This window comes from Triticum aestivum, chromosome 5B (assembly GCF_018294505.1).
Source record: "Triticum aestivum cultivar Chinese Spring chromosome 5B, IWGSC CS RefSeq v2.1, whole genome shotgun sequence".
NCBI lineage: Eukaryota > Viridiplantae > Streptophyta > Magnoliopsida > Poales > Poaceae > Triticum > Triticum aestivum.
In genome coordinates this window covers 310,891,515-310,916,153 of record NC_057807.1, presented here as the reverse complement: position 1 = coordinate 310,916,153, position 24,639 = coordinate 310,891,515, and positions in this window count along the sequence as shown.

Genomic DNA, 24,639 nt, shown 5'->3' with positions numbered 1-24,639 from the left:
TAATGAGTGCTCCCAATTATAAAAGGTGTCCAAGATAATATATTTATATGTGAACCCCTCTTTCCTTATCACTTCCTATTAATTGCAACGATGACCAAAACTACGTTCATCAACTCTCAACGATTTTTATGCCTCATACTTTCTATGTATGAAGTTATCACTATCCATAAGATCAATATGAACTCTTTTATTCTTTCTACTTTCTCAAGATCATAGCAACATAGCAAAGCCCTTGACTCAACACTAATCTTTATTATAGATAGCTTACAGACTCGATTACAAAAAGAGATCACAGTGCAGAACTCAAAACTACTTGATATCAAAACTTCAAAACTACTAGATCAAGATACTACTAAAAGGATCAAACTAAATAAAACAGTAAAGATAAGAGTGTGATGGTGATACGATACCGGGGCACCTCCCCCAAGCTTGGCAGTTGCCAAGGGGAGTGCCCATACCCATGTGATTATTTCTCCTTCTTCATAGTTGGTGTTATGATATTCTTGGCGATGATGCCCTTCAAGATACGGTTCTCCTCCTGGAGCTTAATGACTTGTTGTTTGAGGTCCATAATTTCCTTACGGAGCTTGCCCGTAACGGCCAAAGCTCCTTTTACCCAAGGATGCTGCATAGCTTCTGGAGAACAAGTGAAACTCTTTTTCATATTTTCGTAAGAAAGAAATCTAGAGTTGGAAGGAGTGACCGAAGTAGGGACAACCAGGCTAGGTAGTTCCCCCATAGTGAATTCTGCTCGAAGACGAGAGGTAACTTCTTGATCCACCTCCATGGCATCTATTCTTTTCAAATCAGCCTCCATCTCATCCTCTGTTGATGGTCCAAAGTGATAGGCATCGCTATTTGCTCCGGCACATGGCGTTGGGTGAGACACCCGACTCTACCCAACTGACTCCTGAGAAGACATCTTGCTTTTTTCTGCAACAGGAACAGCTCGAAACAAAAACAGAGGATATTTGCATGATACGGTGGTCAAAACCTTCGGGAGTATATATAATGAATTTTTACCGACCAAAATACGTAACGTGCAAGAAAACATAGTCCGGGAGGCACACGAGGTGCCCACGAGAGAGGGGGTGCGCCCTACAGGGGGGCGCCCTCCACTCTCATGGGATCCTCGTGTCCCCTTTGGACGACTTCTTTCTTCCTAAAATTCTTAAATATTCCAAAACTGATAAAAATTGCCATTGGAGTTATTTTGGAGTCGGTTTACTTACCGTACCACATACCTATACCTTCGGACTCTGGAACGTTCTGGTAAGTGTCCCTTATGTATTCCTCAGGAGTTACGGTTTCAATAATATTAGTTTCAACATTGATAGGATTACCTGAAATATAATGTTTAATTCTTTGACCGTTTACCACCCTCGGATTTGTGCCTTCGAAGTTGTTGATTTTTATGGCACCAGAACGACATACCTCCTCGATAATGTAAGGACCTTCCCATTTTGAGAGAAGTTTTCCTGCAAAAAATCTTAAACGAGAGTTGAATAATAATACATAGTTCCTACATCAAACTCATGCTTTTGTATCCTTTTATCATGCCAGCGTTTGACTTTTTCTTTGAATAGATTGGCATTCTCATACGCTTGGGTTCTCCATTCATCAAGTGAGCTAATATCAAACAACCTCTTCTCACCGGCAAGTTTGAAGTCATAATTGAGCTCTTTAATAGCCCAATATGCCTTATGTTCAAGTTCAAGAGGTAAATGCCACGCTTTTCCATAAACCATCTTATATGGATACATACCCATAGGATTTTTCTATGCAGTTCTATAGGCCCATAATGCATCGTCAAGTTTTTTGGACCAATTCTTTCTAGATCTATTCACAGTCTTTTGCAAAATTAATTTGAGCTCTCTATTGCTCAACTCTACTTGACCACTAGACTGCGGATGATAAGGAGACGCGATTCTATGATTGACATCATACTTAGCAAGCATCTTACGGAAAGCACCATGAATAAAATGTGAACCACCATCAGTAATAAGATATCTAGGGACTCCAAACGTCGGAAAAATAACTTCTTTAAGCATTTTAATAAAAGTGTTATGATCAGCACTACTACTTGGAATAGCTTCTACCCACTTAGTAACGTAATCAACAACAACTATAATATGTGTATAACCATTAGAGGCAGGAAAAGGTCCCATATAATCAAAGGCCCAAACATCAAACGGTTCAATAACAAGAGAATAATTCATAGGCATTTCTTGACGTCTACTAATCTTACCTATTCTTTGACATTCATCACAAGATAAGACAAACTTACGAGCATCTTTGAAGAGAGTAGGCCAATAAAAACCAGATTGTAGTACCTTGTGTGCAGTTCTATCTCCAGCGTGGTGTCCTCCATAAGACTCAGAGTGACACTTGCGTAGAATCTGTTCATGTTCATGCTCAGGCACACAACGTCTAATAACACCATCTACTCCTTCTTTATAAAGGTGTGGATCATCCCAGAAGTAATGTCTTAAATCATAAAACAACTTTTTCTTTTGCTGGTATGTGAAACTAGGAGGTATATATTTAGCAACAATGTAATTAGCATAATCAGCATACCAAGGAGCAGTACGAGAAGCATTGACGACCGCTAATTGTTCATGAGGAAAGCTATCATTAATAGGCAGTGGGTCATCAAGAACATTCTCTAACCTAGACAAGTTATGTGCAACGGGGTTCTCAGCTCCCTTTCTATCAATAATAGGCAAGTCAAATTCTTGGAGCAAGAGAACCCATCTAATGAGTCTAGGCTTAGCATCTTTCTTTTCCATAAGATATTTAATAGTAGCATGATCAGTGTGAATAGTAACTTTGGAATCAACAATATAAGGTCTAAACTTATCACATGCAAACACAACTGCTAAGAACTCTTTTTCAGTAGTAACATAATTTCTTTGGGCAGTATCAAGAGTCTTACTAGCATACTGGATAACATTCAATTTCTTATTGACTCTTTGCCCTAGAACGGCACCTACAGCATAATCACTAGCATCGCACATAATTTCAAAAGGTAAAGTCCAATCAGGTGGCTGAACAATAGGTGCAGTGATCAAAGCTTTCTTAAGTGTTTCAAATGCTTCTACACAATCATCATCAAAGACAAAAGGAATATCTTTTTGCAATAAATTAGTCAGAGGCCTAGAGATTTTAGAAAAGTCCTTAATGAACCTCCTATAAAAACCGGCATGACCAAGGAAACTTCTTATACCTTTTATGTCCTTGGGACATGGCATCTTTTCAATAGCATCAACTTTGGCTTTATCAACTTCAATACCTCTCTCGGAGATCTTGTGCCCCAAGACAATGCCTTCATTAACCATAAAGTGACACTTTTCCCAATTCAGGACGAAACTAGTGTCTTCACATCTCTGCAAAACTCGATCAAGGTTGCTCAAACAATCATCAAAAGAGGATCCATAAATAGAAAAGTCATCCATGAATACCTCACAAATCTTTTCACAAAAATTAGAGAATATAGCCATCATGAATCTTTGAAAGGTAGCAGGTGCATTACATAAACCAAAAGGCATACGTCTATAAGCAAAAGTACCAAAAGGGCAAGTAAAAGTAGTTTTAGATTGATCCTTCACCGACACAGGTATCTGAGAGAAACCAGAATAACCATCTAGAAAGCAGAAATGTGTGTGTTTGGATAGTCTTTCTAGCATTTGATCAATAAAAGGTAAGGGGTAATGATCTTTCTTAGTAGCTTTATTTAACTTACGGAAATCAATTACCCTCCTATAACCTGTAATAATTCTTTGCGGGATCAATTCATCTTTATCATTTGGAACAACGGTAATACCTCCCTTTTTGGGAACACAATGGACAGGGCTTACCCATTTGCTATCAGCAATGGGATAAATAATACCTGCCTCAAGGAGCTTTAGTATCTTCTTTCTTACCACTTCCTTCATCTTGGGATTTAATTGTCTTTGGGGATCTCTAACTGGTTTGGCATCGTCCTCCAAGGTAATTTTGTGTTGACATAACGTGGGACTAACGCCCTTAAGATCATCCAGAGTATATCCAATAGCAGCTCAGTGCTTCTTCAGAGTTTTCAATAATCTTTCTTCTTCTTTCTCTGAAAGGTTAGCACTAATAATAACAAGATATATTTCTTTTTCATCAAGATAAGCATACTTAAGATTATTAGGTAATGGTTTGAGTTCAAACACGGGATCACCCTTGGGTGGAGGGGGATCCCCAAGAATCTCAACGGGAAGGTTATGTTTCGGCATAGGTTCATGTTTAAGGAACACTTCATCTATTGCCTCCCTTTCCTTCATAAACATATCGTTTTCATGGTCTAGCAAATATTGTTCTAACGGATCAGTTGGAGGAACATCAATGGAAGCAAGACCAATAATTTCATCCTTGCTAGGTGGTTCCCTATCACGAGGTTGTCTACTAAACTTAGCAAAATTAAACTCATGAGACATACCATCTATGCCAACAGTGACAATATTCTTTTCACAATTAATCTTAGCACTAGATGTATTCAAGAAGGGTCTACCAAAAATAATGGGACAAAAATCATCTTGTGGGGAACCAAGAACAAGAAAATTAGCAGGGTATTTAACCTTCCCACACAAAACTTCAACATCTCTAACAATCCCAATAGGTTTAATGGTATCCCTATTATCAAGCTTAATGGTGACATCAATGTCTTCTAATTCAGCGGGTGCAATGTCGTGAATAATTTCTTTATATAGATCATAAGGTATCGCACTAGCACTAGCACCCATATCACATAAGCCATGATAACAATGATCTCCTATTTTAACAGAAATAATAGGCGTGCCTACGACAGGTCTACGTGTCTTAGTATCAGGTCTAGCAATATTGGCAGTCTCACCACATAAAGAAATAACATGCCCATCTAAATCCTCATCCAAGAGATCTTTAACCATAGCAATAGTAGGTTCAACATTAATTTGCTCAGGAGGTGTATAAGTCCTAGTATTACTCTTACGAACAACAGTCGAAGCTTTAGCATGATCCTTTATCCTAACAGGAAAAGGGGGTTTTTCAACATAAGTAGTAGGAACAATAGGATCACTATAGGTAATAGTCTTTTCTTCGACTGTAATAGGTGCAACTACTTTCACTTCAACAGGAGGATTATATTTAAACCACTTCTCTTTAGGGAGATCAACGTGAGTAGCAAAAGATTCACAGAAAGTAGCTACTATCTCAGAGTCAAGTCCATACTTAGAGCTAAATCCACGGAAAGCATCGGTATCCATAAAAGATTTAACACAATCGAACTTAGGTGTCATACCTGACTCCTTACCATCGTCGGAACCCCAATCTTCAGAGTTGAGTTTAATTCTTTCCAATAAGTCCCATTTGAAATCAATAGTCTTCAGCATATAAGAACCAGCACAGGAAGTATTGAGCAGGTTGCGATTATCAAGAGAAAGCCGAGCATAAAAATTCTGAATAATCATTTCCCGAGAGAGCTCATGATTGGGGCATGAATATAACATTGACTTAAGATTCCCCCAAGCTTGAGCGATGCTTTCTCCTTCGCGAGGCTAGAAATTATATATGTAATTACGATCACGATGAACAAGATGCATAGGATAGAACTTCTGGTGAAATTCCAATTTCAATCGCTTATAATTCCAAGATCCCGTATCATCACATAGCCTATACCATGTCAATGCATCTCCCTTCAAAGATAAAGGGAAGACCTTCCTTTTGACAACATCACCAGGAATACTTGCAAGCTTAAATAATCCACAAACTTCATCCACAAAGATAAGGTGTAAATCGGGATGCAATGTTCCATCTCCTGCAAATGGATTAGCTAGTAGTTTTTCTATCATACCCGAAGGAATCTCAAAGTAAATATTTTCATAAAGTTTAGTAGGTTGAGGAGCAACTCTTTGCTCTTCTGGTTGGGGTGAAGATATCCCAAACAAGCCCCTCAAAGGATTAGTTTCCATAGTGACAAGTAACAGAAAATTTCAGCACACTATATAAATGTTTCCTTACCAAGTTCCACTCCCCAAAAGCGCTACACTCCCCGGCAACGGCGCCAGAAAAGAGTCTTTATGACCCACAAGTGTAGGGAATCAATCGTAGTCCTTTCGATAAGTAAGAGTGTTGAACCCAACGAGGAGCAGAAGGAAATGATAAGCGGTTTTCGGTAAGGTTTTCTCTGCAAGCACTGAAATTGTAGGTGATAGATAGTTTTGTGATAAGATAAATAGTAATGAGTAACAAGTAAATAAAGTAAATAAAGTGCATCAAGGTGGCCCAATCCTTTATGTAGCAAAGGATAAGCCTGGACAATTTCTAATAATGAGAAAGGAGCTCCCGAGGACACATTGGGAATTACCGTCAAGCTAGTTTTCATCACATTCATATGATTCGCGTTCGGTACTTTGATAGTTTGATATGTGGGTGGACCGGTACTTGGGTACTGCCCTAACTTGGACAAGCATCCCACTTATGATTAACCCCTATTGCAAGCATCCGCAACTACAAAAGAAGCATTGAGGTAAACCTAACCACAACATTAAGCATATGGATCCATATCAGCCCCTAACGAAGCAACGCATAAACTAGGGTTTAAGCTTTTGTCACTCTAGCAACCCATCATCTACTTATTACTTCCCCATGCCTTCCTCTAGGCCCAAATAATGGTGAAGTGTCATGTAGTCGACATTCACATAACACCACTAGAGGAAAAGACAACATACATCTCATCAAAATATCGAACGAATACCAAATTCACATGACTGCTAATAGCAAGACTTCACCCATGTCCTCAGGAACAAACGTAACTACTCACAAAGCATATTCATGTTCATAATCAGAGGAGTAATAATATTCATAAAGGATCTGAACATATGATCTTCCACCAAGTAAACCAATTAGCATCAACTACAAGGAGTAATCAACACTACTAGCAACCCACAGGTACCAATTTGTGGTTTTGATACAAGATTGGATACAAGAGATGAACTAGGGTTTTGAGAGGAGATGGTGCTGGTGAAGATGTTGATGGAGATTGAGCCCCTCCCGATGAGAGGATTGTTGGTGATGACGTTGGTGATGATTTCCCCCTCCCGGAGGGAAGTGTCCCTCGCAGAACAGCTCCGCCAGAGCCCTAGATTGATTCCGCCAAGGTTCCGCCTCGTGGCGGCGGAGTTTCATCCCGTAAGCTTGCCCACGATTTTTTCCAGGGTAAAAGCAATGATATAGCAGAAGATGGACGCTGGAGGCCCACCAAGGGGGCCAGGAGATAGGGGGCGCGCCCTATAGGGGGGGCTGTCTCCTGGACAGGGTGTGGGCCCCCTAGCGTATTTATTTCGCTCAGAAATTCTTATTAATTCCAAAAAGTTGTTTCATGGAGTTTCAGGACTTTTGGAGCTGTGCAGAATAGGTTTCCAACGTTTGCTCCTTTTCCAGCTAGAATTCCAGTTGCCGGCATTCCCCCTCTTCATGGTAAACCTTGTAAAATAAGAGAGAATAGCCATAAGTATTGAGATATAATGTGTAATAACAGCCCATAATGCAATAAATATTGATATAAAAGCATGATGCAAAATGGACGTATCAATGCACGAAGGTACCGACCCTGTCAAGGAATCCAAGTTGGATGTGCTTCAAAGTCAGCTTGACAAGTTCAAAATGAAGGATGGTGAAGGTGTCGCTGAAATGTACTCTAGGCTTGCTCTCATCACAAATGAGATTGCCAGCTTAGGAAGTGAAGAGATGACCGACAGATTCATCATCAAGAAGATCCTAAGAGCCTTGGATGGAAAATATAATACCATGTGTACTTTGATCCAAATGATGCCAAATTACAAAGATCTCAAGCCAACCGAAGTCATTGGAAGAATTGTTGCTCATGAGATGTCACTCAAGGATAAAGAAGAGCTTCACCACAAGTCTAGTGGTGCTTACAAAGCCTCATGTGATGCTCCTACATCATCAAGTGAGAAACAAGCCTTCAGTGAAGAAATGAGCTTAATGTTGAAGAACTTCAACAAGTTCTACAAGAGTAGAAGCAAGGAAAGGAGTTCCAAGTCAAGGTCCTACAATGACAAAAGATCTTCTAGTCATGAGAGAAATTGCTACAATTGTGGAAGACCCGGACACTACTCCAATGAGTGTACGATGCCCTACAAAAGAAGATAAGACTCACCTAAAAGGAGAAGCAGAAGGGAAGAATCACCTCCAAGAGAGAGAAGGAGTAGAGATGATCACTATGAACGAAGAACCTCTCGCAGAAGCAAGGATTCGGAAAGGAAGGACAAGTCATCAAGGAGCTACACAAAATGAAGACATCAAGCTCAAGTTGGTGAATGGGTATCCGGTTCTGACTCAAACCACCACTTCGAGAGAAGTTATCACTCCGACTCTGAATATACTCAAGATGAAGGTGTTGCCGGTCTAGCACTTGTGTCAACCAACTCCCATGACATATTTGAGTCATCAAATGAAGGAATTGGAAGACGCTTCATGGCTAAAGGCCCCAAGGTATCACATCGCGAGTATGTTGATTTCAATAGTGATGAAGATGATTTGCTAGGTGATGATGATTTACTTGTTGACAACTCTAGCGACGAAAACTATGATGAACTTGCTATTAATCATGCTAACCAAGATAAAACAAATGACGATGATGTAGCGACCAGATCTCAAACAGTCTGATCTCTGTGCATCAGTGTCATCCCTGGATCGGTAATGCTAACACCCACAGTACTTGAAGGGTTTATAACAGAGTAGCAATCACACACTTATTACATCGAATGTCTCAAAAGAGAACTTATTACAATAAATATGGCTTAAGGCCATCTAATAGGCTTGGAAGATAAGCGAGTCCATCAACTCCAACGGCATCACTGAGTATAAGACCACGACCTAAGGCACCTTACTCATCGTCTGAAAAGTCTGCAACATGAACGTTGCAGCCTGAAAACGGGTCAGCACATGGAATATGGTGGCAATGTAACACATAGAGAGTAATGAAAGAATAATGCTATACTGCATGCATATATGACTGGTGGAAAGCTCTATGGTTACAGTTTTGCGTAAAGCCAATTTTTCCCTACTGCAAAGGAATAAATATTATTTAACTATCATGGTGGTTGTTAAACATTGAGAAGGGTATTCCAACTCAATCCCAATTAAGCATCATCATTAAACCCAACAAAATTTAATTAAGTAACATGATGAGATTCACATGATAATCCAAGTACTAGATACTCAAAACGTCCATAACCGGGGACATGGCTAACCATGATTAGTTTATACACTGTAGAGGTTTGCGCACTTTTCCCGGCAAGACTCGATCTCCTCCGCTTGATTTCTCGCACTACATGGTGTTTGAGAAACGGATGACCAAGACACAGTCTTTCAGAAGCATTAACTCTCTACTCCGGGTAGACAGTACCAACCTACATCCCGTACATCTGCTAGTCTACCTCTTCAAGAGCTCACGCAACTTAATCAACTATGCTAGATCCCATAGTAGCTTGCGGCTGTAGACGGAAGTTTCTAGCATGAATAATCTCATGATCCCTTTGAGCCTGGGTGGCGGTCCTTAGGAGAATCACATGGTACCCCGGGATTTCCAAAAATACAGTCAACATTGGGTTCCCTAGGTGCCTCAATCCACCCAGATGTGAATTTAATTTGCCACCTTAAGTAAACCATTATTTAAACAATCTCACATCTGTCGTGGAAACACTCACCCAATCCATGTCTACTAGCATAGCATGGCAATATACGCAAACATAGAAGTAACTCCCAAAGGTTTGATAATAACAGGTAATAGGTTCTACCTCATCTACTTCCCAAAACCCACATGTTAATCAGATCCTAATCATGCAATTGTTTGAGGATTGATCTAATGCAATAAAACTGGTAATAAAGAGGTATGATCAAAGTGTCACTTGCCTTGTTGATGATTCGTGAAACCTAGAGATTCGAAGTACCAAGCGGCGCACTCCGGGTACTCTATCACAAACAAATAAGCATACTATAAGCACTCATCTAATGCACAGGTAAAACTCAAATAAGAGTCTAACCAGAAAGTTCAACTTAAGAACTCCAGTTTGCAAAAAGAATCAAATCAAACGAAGCAACAAAACTCAAACGGCGAAAGAAACAAGCTTCGTTTACTAATCTGGACCTAAGTCAATTTTTACAGTAGCAAAAACTTGTTTGAGTTGGTTAAACGGAAAGAGGGTTTCGAGACGAAACTCTAGGCGCTTGAATCGCCTAATTCAGATAAACAAGCGAAAAGTTATACTAAAACGAAAAATAGATCGGAAATCCGAGAAACTCTATACTAAAATCCGAGAAAAAGAAAAATGGATGAACAGGCTAACGAACGAACGTTCGCTGTCTGCAAAATAAACGAAAACCCTTTGTTAAAACGAACGTATGGACGAACATCCGCTAAATAAACTAAACCGAAAAAACAGATCTAGTTTTTTTTAACAAAACGAACGAAAAACCGGCGGAGAAACCGAACGGTTTTATGAGGAAAATCGCTGGCGGCGGGGCGGCGGCTACCTCCGGCGAGGGGGCGGTGGGGTCCGGCGGGTGGGGCGGTGGCGTTCTGGCGACGGGGCGGCGGGGTCCGGCAGTAGGCGGCGTCGGGCGGGGCGGCAGGGTTCGGCGGCGACACGGGCGACGGCGGCGGCGGCGGCGGGCTAGAGTTTCGGCGCGGGGCTCGGCTAGGCTGACGGGCTCGGGGCGGCGCCTTATAAAGGCCTGGCAAGGCGGAGTCCTGGCCGAACACGGCCCAAAGTCGGTTCGCGTTTTTTTAAAAACATTACGCGCAGAAAAACAAATACTAAACGGACTCCAAAAATCCCGAAATAAATTTTTTCCAACTTCTAAAATCAAGCCGGACAAGATGAGCATTTATTTAGGGCCTAAATGCAATTTTGAGAAACGTGCATTTTTTAAATTCAAATAAAATAGCAATAAACTCCAAAATAAAATCTTATTTGATTTTATTACCAAATCCTCAATATTTGTTTATTTTGGGAAAGTCATTTTATTCTCTCTCTCATATTTTATAATAGAAATAATTGAAGAAAATAAATAAATAAAATCAAATGATCCTATTTTCAAAATTTGAGAAAACTCAAATATGAAAATAACGAAATCCACAACTCTCTCCGTGGGTCCTTGAGTTGCGTAGAATTTCTAGGATCGAGCCAAAATGCAATAAATATGAGAGGCAATGATGATCTAATGTATAACATTCCAAATTGAAAATTTGGGATGTTATAAACCTACCCCCCTTAAGATGAATCTTGCCCTCGAGATTCGGGTTGGCTAGAAAATAGGTGAGGGTGGTCCTTCAGTAGATCTTCCTCTCGCTCCCAGGTGGCTTCTTCCTCGGTATGGTGGCTCCACTGAACTTTGCAAAACTTGATAACCTTGGTGTGGGTGACTCGGCTGGCATACTCGAGAATCATGACTGGCTTCTCTTCGTAGGTCAAATCACTATCCAACTGAATTGCTTCCAGCGGCACTGTATCTCTCAGCGGTATATCAGCCATCTCTGCGTGGCACTTCTTCAACTGGGAAACGTGGAACACATCGTGAACTCCGGACAATCCTTCGGGCGATTCCAACTTATAAGCAACTTCTCCTATACGCTCCAAAACTTTGTATGGTCCCACAAAACGTGGTGCTAACTTTCCCTTAACTCCAAAGCGCTTAACTCCTCGAAGTGGAGATACACGAAGATAAACTCTGTCTCCAACTTTGTAAACGGTCTCCTCGCGTTTTGAATCTGCATAGTTCTTCTGCATGGACTGGGCTACCTTGAGCCTATCATGAATCAACTTCACCTTCTGTTCAGACTCCTTAATCAAATCCGGTCCAAACAACTGGCGGTCTCCAACTTCATCCCACGATAATGGGGTCCTGCACCTCCTTCTGTACAAGGCTTCGAAAGGGGCCATCTTCAAACTGGATTGATAACTGTTGTTGTAAGAGAACTCTACATATGGAAAATTGTCATCCCATCTAGATCCATAATCTAGCGCACAAGCTCTCAGCATATCCTCCAAAATCTGATTGACTCTCTCGGTCTGTCCATCTATCTGCGGATGAAAAGTTGTACTGAACTCTAGCCTGGTACCCAAAGTTTTGTGCAACTGATTCCAGAACTTTGAGGTAAACTGGGTTCCTCTATCTGATACAATGCTCCTCGGAACTCCATGCAGACATACGATCCTGGTCATGTAGATCTTTGCCAACTTAGCACTGGTGTAGGTGGTCTTCACTGGGATGAAATGAGCTACCTTCATGAAGCAATTGACTACAACCCATATCGAGTCATATCCTGAACGGGTCCTGGGCAATCCCATGATAAAACCATGCCTAGCTTATCCCACTTCCATTCGGGTATCAGCAATGGCTGTAGCAGTCCTGCTAGCTTATGATGCTCTGCCTTCACTCTCTGACATACATCACATACTGCTACATATTCCGCAATATCCTTCTTCATTCCGGTCCACCAGAAAGTGTCCTTCAAATACAAATACACCTTGGTATTTCCTGGGTGAATCGAATACGGCGAATCATGGGCCTCCTGTAGAATCAACTTCCTGATCTCCCGGTCATTAGGCACATAAACGCGGTCCTCAAACCATAAGGTATCATGCTCATCCTCACGAAATCCCTTAGCTTTTCCTTTGCTCATATTCTCCTTTATCTCGGCAATCTCCTTGTCAGTCTTCTGGGCTTCTCTGATCTTATCCATCAAAGTAGACTGAATCTCCAATGCTACTACATAGCCTCTCGGAACTATCTCCAAGCATAGTTCGCGAAGATCCTCGGCTAACTCCTTTGGTAACTCTTCGGTCATGAGTGTGTTGAGATGGCTCTTGCGGCTCAATGCATCGGCTACTATGTTAGCCTTTCCGGGGTGATAATGCAATCTCATATCATAATCCTTGATGAGCTCCAACCATCTCCTTTGCTTGAGATTCAACTCCTTCTGTGTGAAGATGTACTTCAAACTCTTGTGATCCGTGTACACCTCACAATGGTTTCCGATGAGAAAATGTCTCCATGTCTTCAATGCATGCACTACGGCTGCTAACTCCAAATCATGTGTAGCATAGTTCAACTCATCGGGTTTAAGCTGTCAGGCATACGAAACAACTCTTCCCTCCTGCATAAGCACTGCTCCAAGTCCTCGACGAGAAGAGTCGCAATATACTTCATAATCCTTGCGCTGATCAGGTAGAATCAACACTGGTGATGTAACCAAACGTTTCTTCAACTCCTGGAAACTCACCTCACATTCCTCAGTCCATTTGAATTTGGTGTCCTTCTTCAACAACTCTGTCATGGGCTTTGCAATCTTCTAGAAATTTTCAATGAATCTCCGGTAGTATCCTGCAAGTCCAAGAAAACTCCGGATCTCTCCAACTGTTGTTGGGGCTTCCCAATTTGTCACAGTGACAACTTTGGTGGGGTCTACTGAGATCCCTTCTCCGGATATCACATGTCCGAGGAATCCAACTTCCTTCAACCAAAACTCACATTTGCTGAACTTGGCATATAATTGATGTTCTCTGAGCTTCTCAAGTACCAAACGCAAATGCTCCTTATGCTCCTCTTCATTCTTTGAGTAGACCAAAATATCATCAATGAACACCATGATGAACTTATCCAGAAACTCCATAAACACCTTGTTCATCATGTTCATGAAATAGGCAGGTGCGTTAGTCAGACCAAATAACATAACGATATACTCGTACAACCCGTATCTGGTGGTAAAAGCCGTCTTGGGTATATCCTGCTCTCGGATCTTCAATTGGTGGTATCCTGATCGCAGATCGATCTTGGAAAATACCTTAGCTCCTTGCAATCGGTCAAACAAGTCATTGATCATCGGCAGTGGGTACTTGTTTTTGATTGTCACCTCATTCAATCCTTGATAATCAACAACCATCCTCAATGATCCATCCTTCTTCTCCACTAGCAGCACTGGCGATCCCCAAGGTGAAGAACTTGGGCAAATATAGGCTTTATCCAGTAACTCCTTAATCTGCTTCTTAATTTCCTCCAAGTCCTTTGCGGGCATCCTGTACGGTCTCTTAGATATCGGCCCGGTGCCTGGCAAAAGCTCAATCAAAAAGTCAATGTCTCTATCCGGTGGCATGCCTGGCAACTCCTCTGGAAATACATCAGGAAAATCCTTAACCACTGGTACTTCTTCCTGTACAACTCCTGATAAGGAAGTCACTTGAGTCCTCTTCGGCACATGCCAGGATACATATTTGATCCTTCTTCCTTCTGGCGTGGTAAGCAAAATCAACTTACTAGCACATTCAATGTTCCCTCCATACTTCGATAACCAATCCATGCCTAATATCACATCCAGTCCTTACGACTCTAGTACTATTAGGTCTGAGGGAAACACGTAGTTACCAATCCTTAATGGTAACCAATCACACCATAGACTAGCCATATACTCTGCTCCTGGCGAGGTTACTAACATGGGTGACCTAAGGGCTTGGGTTGGAAGGTTATACTTATCCACAAATCCCCTTGATACGCATGAATGCGATCACCGGTATCAAAAAGAACGATTGCAGTAAATGACTTAACCAAAAACTTACCTATTACTGCGTCTGGCTGGGCTTCAACCTCCTCCACGCTAACGTGGTTCACCTGTCCTTTGTTGAAAGGATTGGGCTTCTTCCCAGAACTTCCACTACCGTTTCCATTTTTTGCTTCAGGACATTCCATGGCATAATGTCCAGTCTGCTGGCATTTGTAACAGGTGATGTGGCTCGGATCCCTCTTGGCTGGTGTTGATGGGTTGGTGTGGTTCTGTCCGTTGCTTCCTCCATTCCCGTTACCATTCTTGGGGCCACTATGGTTGTGCGAACTACCTCCTCCATGGGTATGCTGAAAATGTCCTCCCGAGTTCGGGGTAAAACGAGGCTTCTGCTGAGCTCCAGAATTGTACTACCCTTGTCCATACTTTCTCTTGCAGCTGTCAATCTGCTGCTGCTTCCCTTCAATCATAAGAGCTCTATCTACCAACTCCTGGTAGTTGTTGAAGGTTGCTACCATCAACTGCATGCTCAGCTCATCATTCAGTCCTTCCAGAAACTTCTCCTGCTTAGCTGCATCCGTAGCAACGTCATCTAGGGCATAACATGCTAGCTTACTAAAGTCATCGACATACTGGCCAACAGTACGTCCTCCCTGGCGTAGGTTGCGAAACTCACGCTTCTTCATGGCCATTGCTCCTGTTGAAACATGGGCAGTACGGAAAGCCTGCTGAAACTGATCCCATGTGACAATGTCGATAGGGTAAGTGGCTGTGTAATTCTCCCACCATGATGCTGCGGGTCCATCAAGCTGATGTGCATCAAAACGCACCTTCTCCGCATCTGTGCATCCTGTAGTGGTCAACTCCCTTCCCATCTTGCGGAGCCAATCATCTGCAACTATCGACTCGGTGCTATTGGAGAACACCGGCGGATTCAGCCTCAAGAAATGGGCTAAGTGATCAACAGGTGGTGGTGGTGGTGGGTTGTTGTTGTTGTTGCTCCCCTGATTCTGATTCTGGACTAGTATCTACATCAATGCATTCTGCTGCTGGATCAACTGGGTGAGCTCCGGTGGGAAAGCAAATCCATTGTCACGTCTTGGAGGCATCTGAGGGTTTAAAAAGATGAGAATATATAATAGAATGAGGTCTAGAGAGAAAAACACTACCCGTATGCACATGTGACAAAAGCAAACAATATCACTTCAATCAATTCAAACAAGGGCATACAACGGTCTAACTATCGTTTCAAAAGGGCTCGGACTATACTATATACATGGGGAATTCTACTGCTGTCATGGTGGTTGACTAGAAAAACTGCTCGGTCGAAGACTCCATGATATCTGCTCCAGCTTCATCAACAAAGTCATCATCACTATCATCTGGGTCCGAGTCGGTGTCATTGATGATGATGTAGTTCTCCGGGCAAGTGCAATCGTCGTCTTCTCCTCCAGTCGTGGGAAATCCCTACTTTTAGCTTCTTCTTCAGATCATCATTCTTCTCCACAAGTGTCGTCATTTCATCCTCATATCCATCTCGCGTAGACTTGAGTTCTTCCTCCAGCTCCATGATCTTGGTCAATGCCTTCTTCAGATCTATCATGCCTGCGCACATCTGGTTCTCCTGGCGACGTATGTGCTGGTTTAACTCCTGGAAGAAAGCTGCAATTGATCTATCCTTCCTGGTGCTGATCATCTCCAATTGCTCATCTCGGCGCCCACAAATCTGATAGATAGTATCCTTGAGATCCTTGTGGTAAACTTCTCCAATGCATCCCATGGTGATGTGAGCTGCCATGCTCTTTCCTAGACTCCAGGTAGGTGCATCAAAGGAAAACTCTATGGGCTCAATGACTAGCATGAACGTTCTTCCTGGAACTTGAACTTGAATCATCAAGCGCTCCTCTTCGGGTAAAGTGGCGATGTAGGTCCCGGTGAAGCTTGGTACTCCGATGTTCAGGTATCTAGTGACTTCCTTCAAAGTGGCGTCCAAAGGGTGTATCTTCATCTGGTTGCGTGAACTAGTTCCTTGCATCCGCCATCCTAAAGAATAGAAAAGATGAGGAGTCAGAAATGAGAAGAGAGAGTAGTGATCTAGGGCTTTAGCTTAGTGGTCGTGTCCTACAGTCAGTGTGTGCTCTGATACCATCTTGTAGTGACCAGACCTCAAACAGTCTGATCTCTGTGCATCAGTGTCATCCCTGGATCGGTAATGCTGACACGCACAGTACTTGAAGGATTTATAACAGAGTAGCAATCATACACTTATTACATCGAATGTCTCAAAAGAGAACTTATTACAATAAATATGGCTTTAAGGCCATCTAATAACGATAACAGCGGAAGGCTTGGAAGGTAAGCGAGTCCATCAACTCCAACGACATCAATGAGTATAAGACCACGACCTAAGGCACCTTACTCGTCGTCTGAAAAGTCTGCAACATGAACGTTGCAGCCCGAAAACGGGTCAGCACATGGAATATGTTGGAAATATGCCCTAGAGGCAATAATAAATAAGTTATTATTATATATCCTTGTTCATGATAATCGTTTATTATCCATGCTATAATTGTATTGATAGGAAACTCAGATACATGTGTGGGTACATAGACAACACCATGTCCCTAGTAAGCTTCTAGTTGACTAGCTCGTTGATCAATAGATGGTTACGGTTTCCTGACCATGGACATTGGATGTCGTTGATAACGGGATCACATCATTAGGAGAATGATGTGATGGACAAGACCCAATCCTAAGCCTAGCACAAAGATCGTAGTTCGTATGCTAAAGCTTTTCTAATGTCAAGTATCATTTCCTTAGACCATGAGATTGTGCAACTCCTGGATACCGTAGGAATGCTTTGGGTGTACCAAACGTCACAATGTAACTGGGTGGCTATAAAGGTGCACTACAGGTATCTCCGAAAGTGTTTGTTGGGTTGGCACGAATCGAGACTGGGATTTGTCACTTCGTGTGACGGAGAGGTATCTCTGGGCCCACTCGGTAAGACATCATCATAATGTGCACAATGTGACCAAGGGGTTGATCACGAGATGGTTTGTTACGGAACGAGTAAAGAGACTTGCCGGTAACGAGATTGATCAAGGTATCGGGATACCGACGATCGAATCTCGGGCAAGTACTATACCGCTAGACAAAGGGAATTGTATACGGGATCGATTGAATCCTTGACATCATGGTTCATCCGATGAGATTATCGTGGAACATGTGGGAGCCAACATGGGTATCCAGATCCCGCTGTTGGTTATTGGCCGGAGAGTTGTCTCGGTCATGTCTGCATGGTTCCCGAACCCGTAGGGTCTACACACTTAAGGTTCGATGACGCTAGGGTTATAAAGGAAGTTTGTATGTGGTTACCGAATGTTGTTTGGAGTCCCGGATGAGATACCGGACGTCACGAGGAGTTTCGGAATGGTCCGGAGGTAAAGATTTATATATGGGAAGTCTTATTTTGGTCGCCGGAAAAGTTTCGCACTTTATCGGTATTGTACTGGGAGTGCCGAAAGGGGTCCGGGGGTCCACCGGGGGGGGGGGGGTCCACCTGCCCCGGGGGGCCACATGGGATGTAGGGGGTGCGCCTTGGCCTATATGGGCCAAGGGCACCAGCCCCAAGAGGCCCATGCGCCAAGATATAAGAAAAAGGGGAGAGTCCTGAAAGGGGAAGGCACCTCCGAGGTGCCTTGGGGAGGATGGACTCCTCCCCCTCTTGGCCGCACCCCTTCCTTGGAGGAAGGGGCAAGGCTGCGCCTCCCCCTCTCCCTTGCCCCTATATAAAGGGAGGGGAGGGAGGGGTGGCCGCACCTGAAGCCCTGGCACCTCCCTCCCACCCGTGACACCTCCTCCTCTCCCGCAGGTGCTTGGCGAAGCCCTGCAGGATTGCCACGCTCCTCCATCACCACCACGCCGTTGTGCTGCTGCTGGATGGAGTCTTACTCAACCTCTCCCTCTCTCCTTGCTAGATCAAGGCATGGGAGACATCACCGGGCTGTACGTGTGTTGAACGCAGAGGTGCCGTCCGTTCGGCACTAGGATCTCCAGTGATTTGGATCACGACGAGTACGACTCCTTCAACCCCGTTCTCTTGAACGCTTCCGCTTAGCAATCTACAAGGGTATGTAGATGCACTCTCCTTCCCCTCGTTGCTGGTTTCTCCATAGATAGATCTTGGTGACACGTAGGAAAATTTTGAATTTCTGCTACGTTCCCCAACAGTGGCATCGTGAGCTAGGTCTATTGTGTAGATTCTTTGCACGAGTAGAACACAAAGTAGTTGTGGGCGTTGATTTTGTTCAATATGCTTACCGTTACTAGTCCAATCTTGTTTCGACGGTATTGTGGGATGAAGCGGCCCGGACCGACCTTACACGTACTCTTACGTGAGACAGGTTCCACCGACTGACATGCACTTGGTGCATAAGGTGGCTAGCGGGTGCCAGTCTCTCCCACTTTAGTCGGAACGGATTCGATGAAAAGGGTCCTTATGAAGGGTAAATAGCAATTGGCATATCACGTTGTGGTTTTGCGTAGGTAAGAAACGTTCTTGCTAGAAACCCATAGCAGCCACGTAAAACATGCAAACAACAATTAGAGGACGTCTAACTTGTTTTTGCAGGGTATGCTATGTGATGTGATATGGCCAAGAAGAATGTGATGAATGATATGTGATGTATGAGATTGATCATGTTCTTGTAATAGGAATCACGACTTGCATGTCGATGAGTATGACAACCGACAGGAGCCATAGGAGTTGTCTTTATTTATTGTATGACCTGCGTGTCATTGAACAACGCCATGTAATTACTTTACTTTATTGCTAACCGGTAGCCATAGTAGTAGAAGTAATAGTTGGCGAGACAACTTCATGAAGACACGATGATGGAGATCATGATGATGGAGATCATGGTGTCATGCCGGTGACGATGATGATCATGGAGCCCCGAAGATGGAAATCAATGGAGCTATATGATATTGGCCATATCATGTCACTACTATATAATTGCATGTGATGTTTATTATGTTTATGCATCTTGTTTACTTAGAACGACGGTAGTAAATAAGATGATCCCTTACAACAATTTCAAGAAGTGTTCTCCCCTAACTGTGCACCGTTGCTAAAGTTCGTCGCTTCTAAGCACCACGTGATGATCGGGTGTGATGGATTCTTACGTTCACATACAACGGGTGTAAGACAGATTTACACACGCGAAACACTTAGGGTTAACTTGACGAGCCTAGCATGTACAGACATGGCCTCGGAACACAGAGACCGAAAGGTCGAGCATGAGTCGTATAGTAGATACGATCAACATGAAGATGTTCACCGATGATGACTAGTCCGTCTCACGTGATGATCGGACACGACCTAGTTGACTCGGATCATGTAATCACTTAGATGACTAGAGGGATGTCTATCTGAGTGGGAGTTCATAAGATGAACTTAATTATCCTGAACATAGTCAAAAGATCTTTGCAAATTATGTCGTAAGCTCGCGCTTTAGTTCCACTGTTTAGATATGTTCCTAGAGAAAATATGGTTGAAAGTTGACAGTAGCGATTATGCGGACAGTAGAAAGCTTATGTCCTTAATGCACCACTCTGTGGGCTGAACCCCAAACGTTGTTTGTGGATGTTGCGAACATCGGACATACACGTTTTGATAACTACGTGATAGTTCAGTTAAATGGTTTAGAGTAGAGGCACCAAAGACGTTTTCGAAACGTCGCGGAACATATGAGATGTTTCGAGGGCTGAAATTGGGATTTCAGGCTCGTGCCCACGTCAAGAGGTATGAGACCTCCGACGATTTTCTTAGCCTGCAAACTAAGGGAGAAAAGCTCAATCGTTGAGCTTGTGCTCAGATTGTCTGAGTGCGACAATCACTTGAATCGAGTGGGAGTTGATCTTCCAGATGAGATAGTGATGTTTCTCCAAAGTCATTGCCACCAAGCTGCTAGAGCTTCGTGATGAACTATAACATATCAGGGATAGATATGATGATCCTTGAGGTATTAGTGATGTTTGACACCGCAAAAGTAGAAATCAAGAAGGAGCATCAATTGTTGATGGTTGGTGAAACCACTAGTTTCAAGAAGGGCAAGGGCAAGAAGGGATACTTCATGAAACGGCAAATCAGCTGCTGCTCTAGTGAAGAAACCCAAGGTTGAACCCAAACCCGATACTAAGTGCTTCTGTAATAAGGGGAACAGCTACTGGAGCAACATTACCCTAGATACTTGGTAGATGAAAGGCTGGCAAGGTCGATAGAAGTATATTGGATATACATTATGTTAATGTGTACTTTACTAGTACTCCTAGTAGCACCAGGGTATTAAGATACCGGTTCGGTTGCTAAGTGTTAGTAACTCGAAATAAAAGAGCTACGGAATAAACGGAGACTAGCTAAAGGTGAGCTGACGATATGTGTTGGAAGTGTTTCCAAGGTTGATGTGATCAAGCATCGCACGCTCCCTCTACCATCGAGATTGGTGTTAAACCCAAATAATTGTTATTGGTGTTTGCGTTGAGCATAGACATGATTGCATTATGTCTATCGCAATACGGTTATTCATTCAAGGAGAATAATGGTTACTCTATTTATTTGAATAATACCTTCAATGGTCTTGCACCTAAAGGAATGGTTTATTGAATCTCGATCATAGTGATACACATTTTCATGCCAAAAGATATAAGATAGTAATGATAGTACCACTTACTTGTGGCACTGCCATGTAAGTCATATTGGTATAAAATGCATGAAGAAGCTCCATGTTGATGGATCTTTGGACTCACTCATTTTTGAAAAGTTTGAGACATGCGAACCACGTCTATTGGTGCATACGCATGAAGAAACTCCATGCAGATGGATCGTTTAGACTCACTTGATTTTGAATCACTTGAGATATGCAAATCATACCACATGGACAAGATGACTGAAAAGCCTCGGTTTCAGTAAGATGGAACTAGATAGCAACTTGTTGGAAGTAACACATTTTGATGTGTGCAGTCCAATGAGTGCCGAGGCATGCAGTGAATATCGTTATGTTCTTACTTCACATATGATTCGAGTAGATGTTGAGTATATTTACTTGATGAAACACAAGTCTGAATTATTGAATGGTTCAAGTAATTTCAGAGTGAAGTTGAAGATCTTCGTGACAAGAGGATAGCATGTCTATGATATGATCATAGAGATGAATATCTGAGTTACGAGTTTTGGCACACAATTAAGACATTGTGGAAATTGTTTCACAATTAATACCGCCTGGAACACCATAGTGTGATGGTGTGTCCGAACATCATAGTTGCACCCTATTGGATATGATGCGTACCATGATTTCTCTTATCTAATTACCACTATCGTTCATGGGTTAGGCATTAGAGACAACCGCACTCATTTTTAATAGGGTACCACATAATTCCGTTGAGACGACACCGTTTGGAGAAACCTGAGTTGTCGTTTCTTAAAGGTTTGGGGCTGCGACGCTTATGTGAAAGAGTTTCAGGTTGATAAGCTCGAACCCAAAGAGGATAAAATGCATCTTCATAGGACACCCAAAAACAGTTGGGTATACCTCCTAATTCAGATCCGAAAGCAATATGGATTGTTTCTTGAATCGAGTCCTTTCTCGAGGAAAAGTTTGTCTCGAAAAGTTGAGTGGGAGGATGGTGGAGACTTGATGAGGTTATTGAACCATCACTTCAACCAGTGTGTATCAGGGCACAGGAAGTTGTTCATGTGGCACCTACACCAATTGAAGTGGAAGCTTATGATAGTGATCATGAAGTTTCGGATCAAGTCACTACCGTACCTCGTAGGACGACAAGGACGCGTACTGCTTCGGAGTGGTACGGTGACCCTGTCTTGAAGGTCATGTTGCTAGACAACAATGAACCTACGAGCTATGGAGAAGCGATGGTGGACCCAAATTCTGACAAATGGTTAGAAGCCATGAAATCTGAGATAGGATCCATGTATCAGAACAAACATGTACTTTGGTGGACTTGCCCAATGATCGGCAAGCCATTGAGATAAATGGATCTTTAAGAAGAAGACGGACGTGGATGGTAATGTCACCGTCTATGAAGCTCGACTTGTGGCGAAGAGTTTTTCACAAGTTCAAGGAGTTGACTACGATGAGATTTTCTCATCCGTAGCGATGCTTAAGTCCGTCGGAATCATGTTAGCATTAGCTGCATTTATGAAATCTGGCAGATGGATGTCAAAACGAGTTCCCTTACCAGTCTTCGTAAGGAAAGGTTGTATGCGATACAATCAGAAAGGTTTTGTCGATCCTAAGGATGCTAAAAGGTATGCAAAGCTCCAGCAATCCTTCCAAGGACTGGAGTAAGCATCTCGGAGTTGGAATATACACTTTGATGAGATGATCAAAGATTTTGGGTTTATACAAAGTTTATGAGAAACTTTTATTTCCAAAGAAGTGAGTGGGAGCACTATAGAATTTCTGATAAGTATATGTTGTTGACATATTGTTGATCAGAAATGATGTAGAATTTCTGGAAAGCATATAGGGTTATTTGAAAGGTGTTTGAACATTGAGCATCAAGATCTATGAGGATAGATAAAAAATGCTTAATGGTACTTTCAAATGAGCACATACCTTGACGTGATCTTGAAGGAGTTCAAGATGGATCAGTCAAAGAAGGAGTTCTTGCCTGAGTTGTAAGGTATGAAGTTAAGAGTTAAAGCTCGACCACGGCAGAAGAGAGAGAAAGGACGAAGGTCGTCCCCTATGCTTCAGACGTAGGCTCTATAGTATGCTATGCTGTGTACCGCACCGGAAGTGTGCCTTGCCATGAGTCAGTCAAGGGGTACAAGAATGATCCAGGAATGGATCATTGGACAACGGTCAAAATTGTCCTTGGAGTAAATAAGGACATGTTTCTCGATTATGGAGGTGATAAAGAGTTTGACATAAAGGGTTACATCGATGCAAGCTTTAACACCTATCCGAGTGACTCTGAGTAGCAAACCGGATACGTATAATGGAACAACCATTTGGAGTAGCTCCAAGTGGAGCGTCGAAGCAGCATTTACAATATGACCTATAGATTTGCGAAGTACATACGGATCTGAATGTTACAGATCCGTTGACTAAAATCTCTCTCACAAGCAGAACATGATCAAACCCCAGAACTCATTGAGTCTTAATCACATGATGATGTGAACTAGTTTAGTGACACTAGTAAACTCTTTGGATGTTGGTCACATGGTGATGTGACCTGTGAGTGTTAATCACATGGCGATGTGAACTAGATTATTGACTCTAGTGCAAGTGGGAGACTATTAGAAATATGCCCTAGAGGCAATAATAAATAAGTTATTATTATATTTCCTTGTTCATGATAATCGTTTATTATCCATGCTATAATTTTATTGATAGGAAACTCAGATACATGTGTGGGTACATAGCCAACACCATGTCCCTAGTAAGCCTCTAGTGGACTAGCTCGTTGATCAATAGATGGTTACGATTTCCTGACCATTGACATTGGATGTCGTTGATAATGGGATCACATCATTAGGAGAATGATGTGATGGACAAGACCCAATCCTAAGCCTAGCACAAAGATCGTAGTTCGTATGCTAAAGCTTTTCTAATGTCAAGTATCATTTCCTTAGACCATGAGATTGTGCAACTCCTGGATACCGTAGGAATGCTTTGGGTGTACCAAACGTCACAACGTAACTGGGTGGCTATAAAGGTGCACTAAAGGTATCTCCGAAAGTATCTGTTGGGTTGGCATGAATCGAGACTGGGATTTGTCACTCCGTGTGACGGAGAGGTATCTCTGGGCCCACTCGGTAAGACGTCATCATAATGTGCACAATGTGACCAAGGGGTTGATCACGGGATGATGTGTTACGGAACGAGTAAAGAGACTTGCCGGTAACGAGATTGAACAAGGTATCGGGATACCGACGATCGAATCTCGGGCAAGTACTATACCGCTAGACAAAGGGAATTGTATACGGGATCGATTGAGTCCTTGACATCGTGGTTCATCCGATGAGA